This window comes from Caretta caretta, chromosome 4 (assembly GCF_965140235.1).
Source record: "Caretta caretta isolate rCarCar2 chromosome 4, rCarCar1.hap1, whole genome shotgun sequence".
In the NCBI taxonomy this organism is placed as follows: Eukaryota; Metazoa; Chordata; order Testudines; family Cheloniidae; genus Caretta; species Caretta caretta.
The window spans coordinates 125,307,709-125,321,009 of NC_134209.1; positions in this window are offsets into that span (position 1 = coordinate 125,307,709).

The window sequence follows — 13,301 nt, forward strand, 5'->3', positions numbered from 1 at the left end:
TTAGAATTCCAGTCAGCTGGAGCACCCCACTTTACATTTGTTTCTTAAGCAGTTTGTTTTCCTGATCCATTCCTATCAGGATGTCAATAGAAGTAAATGTAAAAAAGCCAACAACCCTGCATTAAAACAACATTAAAGGTCTGACTTAGACAAAACAAGAATTAAAGCTCCCACACTCTTCATTGTATGGTGTTGGGGTGTTTCTGTCAGTGTTTTTATACCGTGGTATGGTAATATACATATGGCTTTGTAATCCTGTGGGTGCTACTTGACTCAGGCTGCTGGCTCCGGATATAGTAAATCTGTCTGGTGGAAGGGTGTGGAGATGCAAGTTCTGTAACCTGCATCTGCTGAGCCAGTCAGTACAGCCCTAAAAGTGGGTAGAGCCAGCCAAGAAGGGATCAAGGTCAGGCTAGCTGAAAGATGTTAAATGCCTCTCCTAGGTGGAGATCTTGTGGAGCCCAGGGCAGACTTTAAAGCTGTCCTCCCTTGGCAGAATCCTTGTGGAAGGGTAGCAGGGGCACCGGTGCGGGAACTGGGGGTGCTGCCACGCGCCCCAGCTTGAAGTAGTAATAACAACCCAAATACATGGTTTCCAGCTTCAGTGCTCCCACTCTAAAAAATTGTTCCAGCACCACTAAGCAATGGTAAAGCAACCGCAAATTAATCCCCTTTCTGTCCTCTGTTGACTAGAGAGGATTGTTTGTTTTTTCCAATTCGCAAAATGTTTTCAGTTTCCTGGCTTATGAAAGAAATCACTGATAGGCCAACACATTTTGCTAAGTGCAATATACACATTCAGCCATTAACACTTACTTTTCTGCCACTGTGTCTTTGGCTGGCAGGGATATTTCCTTTGGGTACCAGCCCCCAACCCAAATTCTAGTGAAAGGAGAACAGCTCTAATTAATAGCAAAACGTAGGCTTTAGCTACTGGGGAGAGAAACAGGCTGTGGGTATTAACCAGAGTGAATGTCTTACTCCTTACGCACTGCACAGAAATGTTCCCTGACATTCTCAGAGTAGTAACAGAAGATCTTTGTTAAAAAATCACAAGAAATTGCTTCTGGCACCAAAACAATCTTGCATTGCAACTGCTTTATAGGCCCAATAATATGTCTCTCGTGTGAGCATATTATAAATCATCAGTGATTTATTAGAAAAGCACTATGAGACACTAACAAAGGTACTCTCAGTAGGTACAGTTGTTTGTTCCAGTCTTAAATAACAAATGTTTAAAAATCACTTGTGTAAGCTGAAGTCTTGGCAAAACAAATGTCTTGGAATGTTGGAGAGTTAACTGTTTTTCTCGGTTAATAAGCGTTCTGTGATTGTTATTAAGCCAGTCCAGCTAGCAACGGGGCATCTGCCCCAAACCGTGTTTTAATTGCCAAATAAGGATTGGTGCATTTTACACTGAAAGGAAAAATATATTACTTTGTACTCCAGACCCATATTATATCTGTAGTGTCTTAGGGACTGAACCAATGAACAAAGACATCAATAAAAAGGATCCTATTTGACATGGCTAGGTTTTGGATTGGGCCCCTAGTACTTTCTGCAGTGAAGGTAATGCTGGAATGGACTTATGTAAAGGAAAATGAAGAAATACTTGCTCACACAGTAGCCAGTCCTGAGAGATGCTTAGGACCTCCTGGAAGTACTCTCTTGGAAGTGAGGGCACTTATTTTTCAGCCTAGGCCCAAAAAAGAGGGTTAGATTTCTGATGTAAATTATTCTGGGTTCACACTGGTGTAACTGAGATCAGAATCTGTCCCATAGTTCCCTTTTCAGTCAGTTCAGCCAACTTGATCAGAAACTAACCCTGCCTAGTAAAATATGTATAAATTAATAGGGAGTGCAGGTACCAAGATAAAAGACTTAACTGTAGTGAGAAGCCAAAAAATACCTCCTTGAGGTTATCACAACCTTTTTACTGCTGATTAATGACCAAATTTACACAAATGAAAATCCAGTGAAGTCAATGGTGACACTGTTGGTTTATGCTGAAGAATCAAGAGTAAAACTGAGCCAAGGATTCAGAGACAGGTTTTGGTATTTAAAAAAAGCCAACCATGCCAACATGACTACAGAGACATCTTCTGTTGATGAGAGAGACAAGCTATCGAGCCACGCAGAGCTCTTCTTCATGTCATGTCTGCAGTGAGTTTTACTTTTGTGGAGAGGAAAGTCAGATCTGTAAGCACTTTGCTGAGTGAGATGGACTCCCCAGGCAGATATTGTATAACCCACCCACGCCCAAACTCTCCCCAAAAGGCCATATAGGTTTCAATAAAAGAGCAGTGTTCATTCTTCAGAGTAGGGTAGGAACTCTGAGAGAAGTGCACTTCTCTTTGCCAAGTGCTGTGCATAAATCCTGTGTCAGCAGGAAGCAACAAAAAGCAACTGCTTTGCCTACATAAGAAAGTGAGAAATATGAACTTGCTTTGGGAAAGCAGCATTGTGCTATTTAAGAAAAAGGGAAGACAAGCACATACATTTAGTTTTGAAAGTATGAACAAAGTCTCTTTAGACCAAGTCTGGTGGACTAAACCACTGCCCATTGGTGTTGTGCTCCAAAGAACTTGAGTTTACATCAGGATCCCAAGAATTATAAAAGTGGCAAGATCTAATTTTTCCAGAGGAAAGGGATGTTTTTGCTGGTTGTTGAAGTATTCAGTGTGTGTCTGTCAAAGAATTGGCAAGCTATGTCTGCTTTTCCAGCTGTAATAGAAGGGCACCAGGTGGCAGCTAAGGATGGGAAAAGCGCAAAGGGAAAAGTAGGGGAAACCTAAACACGGTAACTGGAGAGACCTCAGGCTCAAAACCTTCCACCCTGCACATTTTTTCCTTACAATGTCTTGACTGTCATTATAGACAAGTTACAGGCACAAATGAGAGAATATTTTTCTCCACAGTGTAACTAAAGTTGTAGTAGGGGAAAAAACAATACAAACCTCTTCAAATTAGTAGTTAATCCTCACAGCTTGGTGAAAGCATGTAACAAGATATATTTCTTTTCCACTTCGAGGCTTTTTTTATTTACTCCTAAAAACCTCTTCACATGTGATTTAAGCCCTCTCTAAAATGGGACAGGTAAGCTATTTTCAAGTGATCTGAGAAGCTCATTAAAAAGAAGTGTAACAGGATCCACAACCCACCCCTTTTCCTGGGGCCTGCTTGTCCTCCCCAATAAGGCTCAGAGAGGCTTCAGGATTGTGCAACACCCATATCTTTATTTACTTAACTTCATCCCACCACCAGTATCCATCTATGTACAAGTTTTACAGGATTTTGCTCCTCCTTGACAGGCATCTGCTAAAAGACCTCCAGTTCACTGACTTCCCCCCTGCCTTTTGGCTCCCTCCCAGCCTTTATAGCCCTTGGCTTGTCAAGCCAGCAGGTGTTGCCAATCCTCAGGCCAGCATCTATTTCCCCTGATTGGAGCTGACTGGGCAGGGGCTGATTAGGGGCTTTTGCATCAGCACCATGCTACAAGAAGCATTTGCAACTCTCTCAGCTGAATTAGTGCAGAAAAGAATAAAGGGCAAAATTATGACTCTAGCAATGTGTCTGCTTAAGAGAGTAAGGGATGTAAGGGATGACCATAAATTACATAACACACTTTTGGGAGATTTTTCAACACCCATCCACCCCATGAAACACTGAAACCTGAAAAATTAATGACCCACCCACCCCCTAATGCATTATGTAATGGACAGCCTCTTACTCTCATGTGCCAGCTGTTCCAGGTACCAATATAAGGAGGAGAGCAGGTGTCAAGGTCACTCCTCACTATTTTTCATAGGTGGGCAGACAGGAGTGGAGAGTGGGTTTAGCCAGGGCTATGGAGAAGTTACTGGTAATACATTTGAATCAGCGTAAAGGGGGGACTCAATCTGCACCAGGTGTAGATCTATCACAGATTGCTTCCCTCTTGAAAAAAGGGAGACCCAAAGTCAAGGTTGTCTCTCTGGATATGTCTACACAGCTCTCTATGCCCAGGATCTGACTCAGGTTTAAGCCCAAGCCCCACTTTCATCCACACAGAAATTAGTCTAACTTAAGCCAGGAACCCCTGTGAATTTAAGACCTTGGACCCTTTGGAGTGGGGGAGGTCAGAGCCTGGGTCCTACTGTGATGTGAATCCTCACCCAGGTGTTTTGCATTGTGAGCACAGCTCAAGCCTGGGCCACCATACTCTTTTCTAAAGAGTCTGCTAATGCACTCTATCCCCTGTGACTGTGCTTCCCAGCCCTTCCCACACAGTTCCCAAGAGCCAGAAGTAGCCTCCTAGTTCAAATGCAGCTGCTAGGCATGTAACCGTTCATTTCCATGGGGACCGGTCAGCTACATGAATTAGTCTGGCCAGTACTAAGAAGAAATCCTGCATCGAACATGCTGGTAGCTGGGCAGAGGATTCTGGTTTACCTCTGGTGCAAGGGGAGTAAGGTGTTCAAGTTCAGCACGTGCACAAGAAACGATGTAAAACCAAACACCTGAATCCTAGTCACTTTTGGTCAGTACCTGCTAAGGGAAGACTAGAAAGACTTAAAGTAGATCAATAAAAGAGCCTAAGACACAAGTAACGGAGAAATCAGGGGCAGGGCACATGAACCCTGATGTCCTAACCAAATTCCCATATTGGATAATTACCTTCTCCTTACTTCAATTTCCCTGCACTTTCATTTGGATATGATAGTCTTCTTTTTCCTGACTTAAATGGTTAAGGAATGTTGCTGTGGAATTACCAACAGTTGTGTTTATCCCAAAGGTGGGTGAAGTGCTACCACTATAGAGTTTATATATTGCTTTATAAAGTACTTTAGGATGAAAGGCCAGTATATTAATGTATGCTAGAATTAATACTAACTTTCAAGAATGTAGTCACGTGTGTATATAGTTTAAAGACATTAAGTTAAAAATAAAGACACATCTGAGAGCCCCCATTCAATTTTTATTCTGATCTTATTGGACCAGACTTGAAACCAATTAAATGATTCATGAGTTCATCCTGGCTGGATATCAATATTTTTTTCTGATAGAAAAAGGTTAATGAGCTGGAAAGTGGTGAAGAGAATATTCTAAATGCTAAGTCTATTCCCAGCAGAAGTAACTTATGCGCCAGTAATTTCCCTTTAGAGCTGTTGCACTCTATGGTGTCAACAATTACTTGGGGACTGATTAGTGCATGGATTATGAACACAACAGGCTGTATTGTACTGCTCCCTTGAAAGCATTAGTAAGACTTTCCAGGACATAGGTTACCACATACTTTGCACAGAAAAGAGCTATTAGGTATTGCAGGTAAAATTGTCCTGATTCATCCCTGTATCAGAGCTGAACCTGGCACGGGGCCGGTGGTGGCGAATGGGAACAATGCACCTTCCAGAGCCAGGGGTTAAAGAATTTCTGAGGGCTGCCCTAACTTGTGTCCTGGTTTCAATGGCCTTGATGGGTTATTGCAGAGGAAGGAGTGGTATGCATACACCTTCCAGGAAAGCCACTTATAGTAGGGATATTTCCAGATTGGAGTTCATGAATACTTTATGTTTTTTTTGTGAAATCAAGCTTGAAGATATGCCCAAGAGATGCAATTTTCACGTGCTAATACCTGTTGGTTCATGTATAGTTCTCTGTCTTGCCTTAGATATTAGAGTTGCTGAAACAATCTGTTGGTTTTTTTGCTTTTTTGGAGAATGGTAACTTTGAGTGATACTTATTTAGCAGTAGTACGATTTTAATATGATTTTAAGTTAGTTATCTCTTGTAATGAGAGCATGGAACAAAAGGAGGAGCAAACTTGTATTCAAATTAAAAACACAGTCAAAATAAGAGATGAGAACATTGCAGTGATACGTAATACAATGAACACCTCAGTTGTAATAAACATAATGGGAGAGTCAGTACATAATAGAGAATAATCTAAGCATAGAACTTGATTGCCATAATATGTAATACAAAAAAAAATATATTTGCTGAGCACCAACAAGTGTGCTGGGTGCATCCCTAAAACGAGAGAAAGACATTAGATATAACACAGCCACAGTGGGTGAATGTGACTTTCACACATCTGCACCAAGCCTTCTAAATAAAAGTCCTGAAAATAAATCTTGTAAAACACTTTGGACTATTTTACTTATTGTCAATTTTGGGGTGAACGTGTGGAATTTTAAGGCCACTGAAATGGAGGTTACTGATTCTCTGAGCTACTGGCAGGTTCTGTTCCAACTGCCTCAGACAGCTCTGCTAGTGTACTATAATTCCCTCAATTTCAGCTTCTTGGCTTCTCATATAAATAGTGGTGATCATTCTAAAATCATGAAGAATTGGGAGCGGAGGAAGGGGACAGGCGCCCAACCAAGCTGTCTGGGTAACTCATGGATATGAGGGATGCTGAAATGAGTTTCAGAAACCATCCCTGACTCCAGAGGCCCTCAGATGCAAATCTTTGGTTCTGAGGAGATAGACTTCTGGACCAAAGCCTTGAAAGTACAGGTGCAGGAGTGCACCAACGGCCAACCTGAGGGCCAAATATAACATTACCACAAGGTCAAGAGCCCACAATCGATACTTCACCAAAATCAGGCAGCGCCAGTCAGACATCTATCCTGCTCTCCCTACTGCTCCCACAGTCTAGCAAGGAAGCATGGAATAAACCAACTGGAACTAATTTGTCATCTGCCAGGTAGTTGGAGAAACAGTGCATTTACATCCTTCCCATAGTGACAGGGCTGATTGAGACACTTCTATTTAGAAACTGCAAGGCCGAGCTCAGACTGCACGTCTTCAATTCATAATCAATTCATAATCAAATCATAATCAAATGCATATGTTGTCTCACCCTGAGGGCTACATTGTAGGGTCTCCAGGTTGGTCATCGCTGTTTATAGGGGACTTTTGAACTATTTGCCATGATAAAACCATAACCTTTTTTTGTCAGGGCAAACACAATTCCAATCACTCAAATGGCACTTGTTTGCATTGCCCATTTGCACCTGTAAGGACCAATCTTCAGAGGTGCTGAGCACCTTCAACTACCATTGAAGTCAGTGGGAATTGAGGGTGCTCTGCACCTCGCAGAATTGGGCCCTACATCTGTAATCTCTGTAGGGCAGAGATTCTGTTCCACATATGGCACACTTTAAAGGGCATTATTTAAAGGGCATGATTATTAATAACAATGAACCCAATCTCACAAACATTATTCTTTACACAAAACTCTCTCTAGGACTTCAGGTGTGGCCCCACTAAGAGTGAACATTGGATTTAGCAACTCCATTTTGTGCACTGCCGATATTTCCATAACTCAGCAGTTACTAGTACACTTGAGAGAGAATTCTTTATTCAATACAGCCTGACCTATTACAACTTCTAAACCACTCACCAACTCACAAGTCTCAAATACAGTTGTAACTGTGCCTGTGGTGACTCACCAACCTCAGGGCAGACTGTTAGGGACCACGGCACAAACCCCAAATTGGCTGTGAGCTCTACACTTAGATTTCACCAACCAATTATCAAGTATGAACTCCTCAGGTACTATAATTAACTTAGGCTTGAATAGAGACTGGGAGTGGCTTAGTCATTATGCAAGGTAGCCTATTTCCTTGTTTTTTCCTTGTTCCTTGTTTTTTCCTACTCCCCCCCGCCCCACGTTCTTGTTCAACCCTGGATTTGTGCTGGAAATGGCCCACCTTGATTATCATACACATTGTAAGGAGAGTGGTCACTTTAGATAAGCTATTACCAGCAGGAGAGTGGGGTGGGAGGAGGTATTTTTTCATGCTTTGTGTGTATATAATAAGATCTTCTACACTTTCCACAGTATGCATCCAATGAAGTGAGCTGTAGCTCACGAAAGCTTATGCTCAAATAAATTGGTTAGTCTCTAAAGTGCCACAAGTACTCCTTTTCTTTTAGCTTTAACATCAAGTCACAGACAGTTCCCTTGGATACTACGATCTATCTTGCCACCTGGGTGAGCATACCTTTGTGATAGATGGTCCCTTACAGTGATGGATTATCCAATGGGTTGACGGTGCCCGCACCAACTGGTGCCCCATCCCCAGCAGAAATCCACTACAGGATGGCAGAAGGCCGGAGCCCTGGCAGAAGCTTCGGGTGGGACGGAGGAAGCCCCGATGCCCTGAACCCTCTCCCCTGCAGAAGCGCCGGGCAGGTGGAATGGGATGGGATGGGGGAAGCCCCCATGCCCTGACCCTGGTCCCCTTCAGAAGCACGGGGTGGCAGAGGGAAGCCCCAGTGCCTGGACCCCCGCTGTGGCCCTGTAGGAGCTCTCACTCCTTGATGCAGCCTCAGGGCTGGAGGTGCTGTGGCAGGGGGGACAAAGCTTCTGCAGTCTTTGGGGCTGCAATGGAGGAAGGGCAGAAAGGAGCAAATGGGTTGCGGGGTCACGGGGGTGGTGGGATGGGGCGGAACTGTGGGTGGAACAGGGACAGGGCCACAGTGGAAGGGGCAGAATGGGGTTGGGCTGTGGGCAGGGCTGCAGGTGGAAGGGGCGGAGAGGGGCCCCCCACTTGCTCTGGCCCAGGGCCCCAGGAAACCTTAATCCGTCTCTGGTCCCTGACACCAAAAATCACAACAATATTCAGTTATTCCCAGTCCCAAAGGACCAATTACTTAAAAGACAATGCTTCCAGACAATCCTATAATAATCTAAAGATTTATTAAGTAGAAAAAACCCCAGGGAGTTATTTACAAGGTTAAAGCAGTTAAACATAGATACACAAATGAGTTGCAGTTTTAACTTTCAAAGGGCATAAAAACATCTATAATCAGCAAACTCTATATGTCCTTTTGGGCTAACCTATGCTAAGCAGCTGGGGAGCTCTTGCTTATGTCTAGAAACACTCCCCACCCCCTAACAAAAAAGAGTCCCAGCACCATAGAGATACCCCATTCCTTTTGGTTGGGGTTTTTAGCCCCCTCCTGCCATGTGCTCTGAGCTACAAGGTCAGCTGATGGGAGAAGTCCACTTGTATGACTCATCTTAACAGGAAGGAGAGCATAACAACAAAAGTGTTTTGTCCTCTTGTTGATGGTACATAGGGAAATACCAGTTGCAATGTCCCACAATAGTCCATCTAGTAGTGATGAACCTTTCCTTTTGGAAAGAGTGTAACACCTATTGAAGATCAGCCCTTCAAACTAATTGATGTCTTCCTTCCGTCAGGTGAGCTATGCAGTCACACAGGCTCACAATACAACCGCTGAAATACTGCATTGCAATATGGGATACATATGTTATAAGTGAGGTCAATGCATGCAGCAGCTGACAAACATTCAGTAAAGTCTGGTTTCAGAGGAGCAGCCGTGTTAGTCTGTATGCATCCGATGAAGTGAGCTGTAGCTCACGAAAGCTTATGCTCAAATAAATTGGTTAGTCTCTAAGGTGCCACAAGTCCTCCTTTTCTTTTTTCAGTAAAGTCTGAACACTATAAACACATTCTGCTAATTCTAGCACCTATTTGAACAACGCTAACACGCAGGTGAGCCAGACTGATTCCAGCTCTGTATTCGTCAGTGTTCAGTCAAGACAGGGAGACCTTGGCCTGACCTGGCATCTGATCTTCCAGCATCACATCAATATTCAGACACATACAGACAAATCAAAATTTAAATTCACTGTGGAGTCAAATATTAAAAACCCATGGATGTAAAAGCAACTCCATAAGATTGAAGATTTAATTTCTACTCACCAATCAATATCTAACATAAAAAAAATCAGGTGCCAATATCATTGGTGATCACAATATCACACGACTATCCACCAGGATCAGTGGATGGCATTACAGATAACTGCAGGCTGTTAGATAACAGTGTATGGCACAATAAACTATTGACTCCATTGGAAAATTTTGTTAAGAAAGTCAATAATTCAGGACGCCTTGCAGCGGATACATACAAATGGCTTAACTCGCTGTTTTACTCACTGACATTGCAGGTAGAAATCCAATTTACATATCTCATTGTCAGAAGAAGATTGGGAAGAAATCCTGCAGAATGTCACAGAGATATTTGGTTCATTATTTCTATGATTTTTCCAGGACAAAATCTGGTTCAGCTACACATAGTAAATGCTGGAGATGCCATCAACTATTAGCTAACTTGGTGCTTATAATGTTTTCCTTGCCAGAGTTTACAAGAAAATACTGGAGCTGTCTATGGATTCTGAACTCAAGATCCACCCTTCTCGAGCTGGGATTAGTAGAGGAATGAAATCTTCCAGTGAAAATTGATAAATGAATACCTGTATGTCTGTTAGCAGCAAAACCTGCAATACTCAGAAAAGGGAAATTTAAAACACATCCACAGCATATTCAGAATGGTTGAACGAACTGTCAAGCATAGCTTTGAAGGCGATCACTGTACATCATTGATAAAAGGGAGAAAGCTATGCTAAATTTTGGTTCCCCATGGATGTAGTATTGCAGTTTTGAAATCGCCTGGCTGGTACACGGTACCTAAACCAAGTTGTTGTGATGGTATTGGGAACTAGAATACGTTGACCTTATGAACATGTACTTGCCTTTCTTTGTGTCAGTAGTGAAAGAGAAAAGAAAACAGTGACTAAGGGTTCAGTCCTGAGAAGTGCTGAGCACTCTGGGCCTGATTTAACAGATCATGTAAACCCATGCATAACTTCAAGCACATGAGTAGTCACATTGACTTTGCTAGTCAGTGATACACTCGTGCTTCAAGTTAAGCATGGGCTTAACTTTTTGGCAGGATCACACCGAAGTGTGTGAAGGATCAGTCCTTAAGTGTTTTAAACAGTGGGATTGTGTTTGCATATTCCTTTGTCCTGACATTGGTAATATTGATTATTGTATTAGTTTAAATATCTTGCTCTCTGTGGTTTTGTTGATAGTGGTGGTGTGTTTTATCTTATTTTTGAAAATTGTTATTGGGGTGGGCACCGATTATTTGTGCTCAGTGTAGCCAACATCAATCCTGTGAACGTCAGCACATATCTAACTCAGTAAGTTTTTACTACTGTTATTCACTGCGAGATTTTAAGAGTATAAATTATGTCCCTGGAGAGATTAGATTATTACTGTTTATGCTTCAAGGGTATGCCATGCATAGATGGTCTAAAAAAGAAACACACACCAAACAATAAACAAATTATCCAAATTAACGAACAGCAATCATGGTGGAAACTGTAGTCAACTTATATGAAACTTGTCCTTGACTTTTAATTCAAATTCCTAATTTACCAGTGACACAGCTTTTAAAATAGACTTAATCTAATTTATAAATTTGGTGCTGATCCTGGAACATTTCCAGGATCCCACTATGCAAGTGGGTTTCTTGAATCTCACTTGTTTCTTTCGATCAATGTCACAATATTTGTGGTTAGTAGACACTCAGCATTTGTGGTCACTTCTACTCTCAATTAGAGATAGGCAAGCCAGTTTTGATCACATAAGAACTGATCTAAATCCTGACTATGCATACTTGATGTTTCAAATCGTCCAGTTACTCCTCTTCCTTTTTATTTTTCTGACTCTGTACTTAGTACTTACACAGAATTATTCATCAGTAGATCTAAAATAACTTTTACAAATGGGGAAATTAAGGCACAGAGATCAGCACAGGAATTTTCTAAAGAGACTGTGGGAGTTAGGTTGCTATGGCTCATTGAAAGTCTTAGCCTATGTGACTTCTCCAAAGCCACACAATTACTCAGTGCCAGAGCTGGGAACAGAACCAGTTTTCCAGACACCCAGTCTGGAGCACTTATTATTTATTTGCCTCAAAAATATGCCCATATCCCTTGGTAGAGAGCAGGTTTTTTAATATACTTTTCCAACAAGGGCAGGAGTTATGGAAAATACAAAAGCTACATCACTTAGGGCCATCCACTCTGTAGTGATTAAGTTTCAAAGTGTCAGAGGAATGTGGCCGTAGAGATGAGTACCCTATGTGATGCCATCCCCTGCAAGCAGCCCTGGGGCATTTTTGCATGTAAGATAGCTGTGAGCCTACCATCATTAACTTACCTGCTGTCCAACTCTGTGATGTAGAATGTCCTTGTCCCAGTGAGGCACAAAGTCTGCAGAAGCTGTGATGCAAAGAAGGTGCAGAGGAGCAGGGAACTGAAAGCTCAGGATTTCATAGCAGTTGGGCCTAGCTTCTGTGGATCCTTCAAATTCTGGTGGTTTGGGGGGTGAAACCTACTATTACTACCTTACTGAGAAGGAAGCTTCATGTGTGCAAATTTGCATCCCCCGCAAGGTTAGGTCATGCAGGTGATATAGCTGTATTCACAGATAGGAAAACCAACAATGCAATTCCATATGACTGCTTCTTTGGTAACAGATTTATATAATCTGTGAATTTGCAGTAGATAATTCATGTTGAGCTCAAATCACATATGCAATACACAGATCCACATCAACATAATGGTCAGTACACTGATATAAAAGAAAAAGAATTGGCTTCCTTTTATTAGTGAGTGCCTATTCTTTCATTAACATTCACTCCCAAAGGCATAGTTAGCTCACCGTGTGAACGGCATTTCTTGAAGCGTGAGTAATAAAGTTCTTAATGAGAGATTTCTTCACAAAGCGTGGCTGCTACAATGTGGATGTTCTATTAGTACTGTAGCACTGGTCAAGTTGCGCACATTTAAAGTTACCAAAGGTGTGAAGAATGTGCGGAAACAGGCTGTTAACTAGCTCTCTGAGTGAATGAGTCATTAAACACTGAAAACTTTAGCCTCTCTGCAGGAGTTTTGGAAATAAATTAGAAATACGCTGGGTTAGCCAAGATTGGAGGCATTTTCTAAGGAACAGTAAAAATATTTCCCCCCACCTCTCAAACAGTAGCATGAAATAGTATTAAGGTTTGTTTCTGAGCCCTTGTCCAAACTAAGGTTTAATCATGTAATATTTGCATGTAACACATGCTGACTAACACGTTTCAAAAGTCTGAAGAGAAGGCAAATTAAAGCCTAAGGGTATGTCTTCAAGGTCAGGGCTGCAGCAGCGCAATTCCATGGCTGTAGCACTTTAGGGAAGACGCTCCTGTGCTGACGGGAGAGCTTCTCCCACCAACATAATTAATCCACCTCCCTGAGATTCAGTAGCTCTGTTGGCGGGAGAAGCTCTCCCATTGACATAGCACTTTCTACTTGAGAGGCACGGGGGTCGGTAAGTATAATTATGTTGCTCAGGGTGTGGATCTTTCACACCCCGGAGTGACATACCGATATAGGTCTGTAGCGTAGACCTGATCTAAGAGTAACCCTAAAGCATGTTTGCTAATGATTG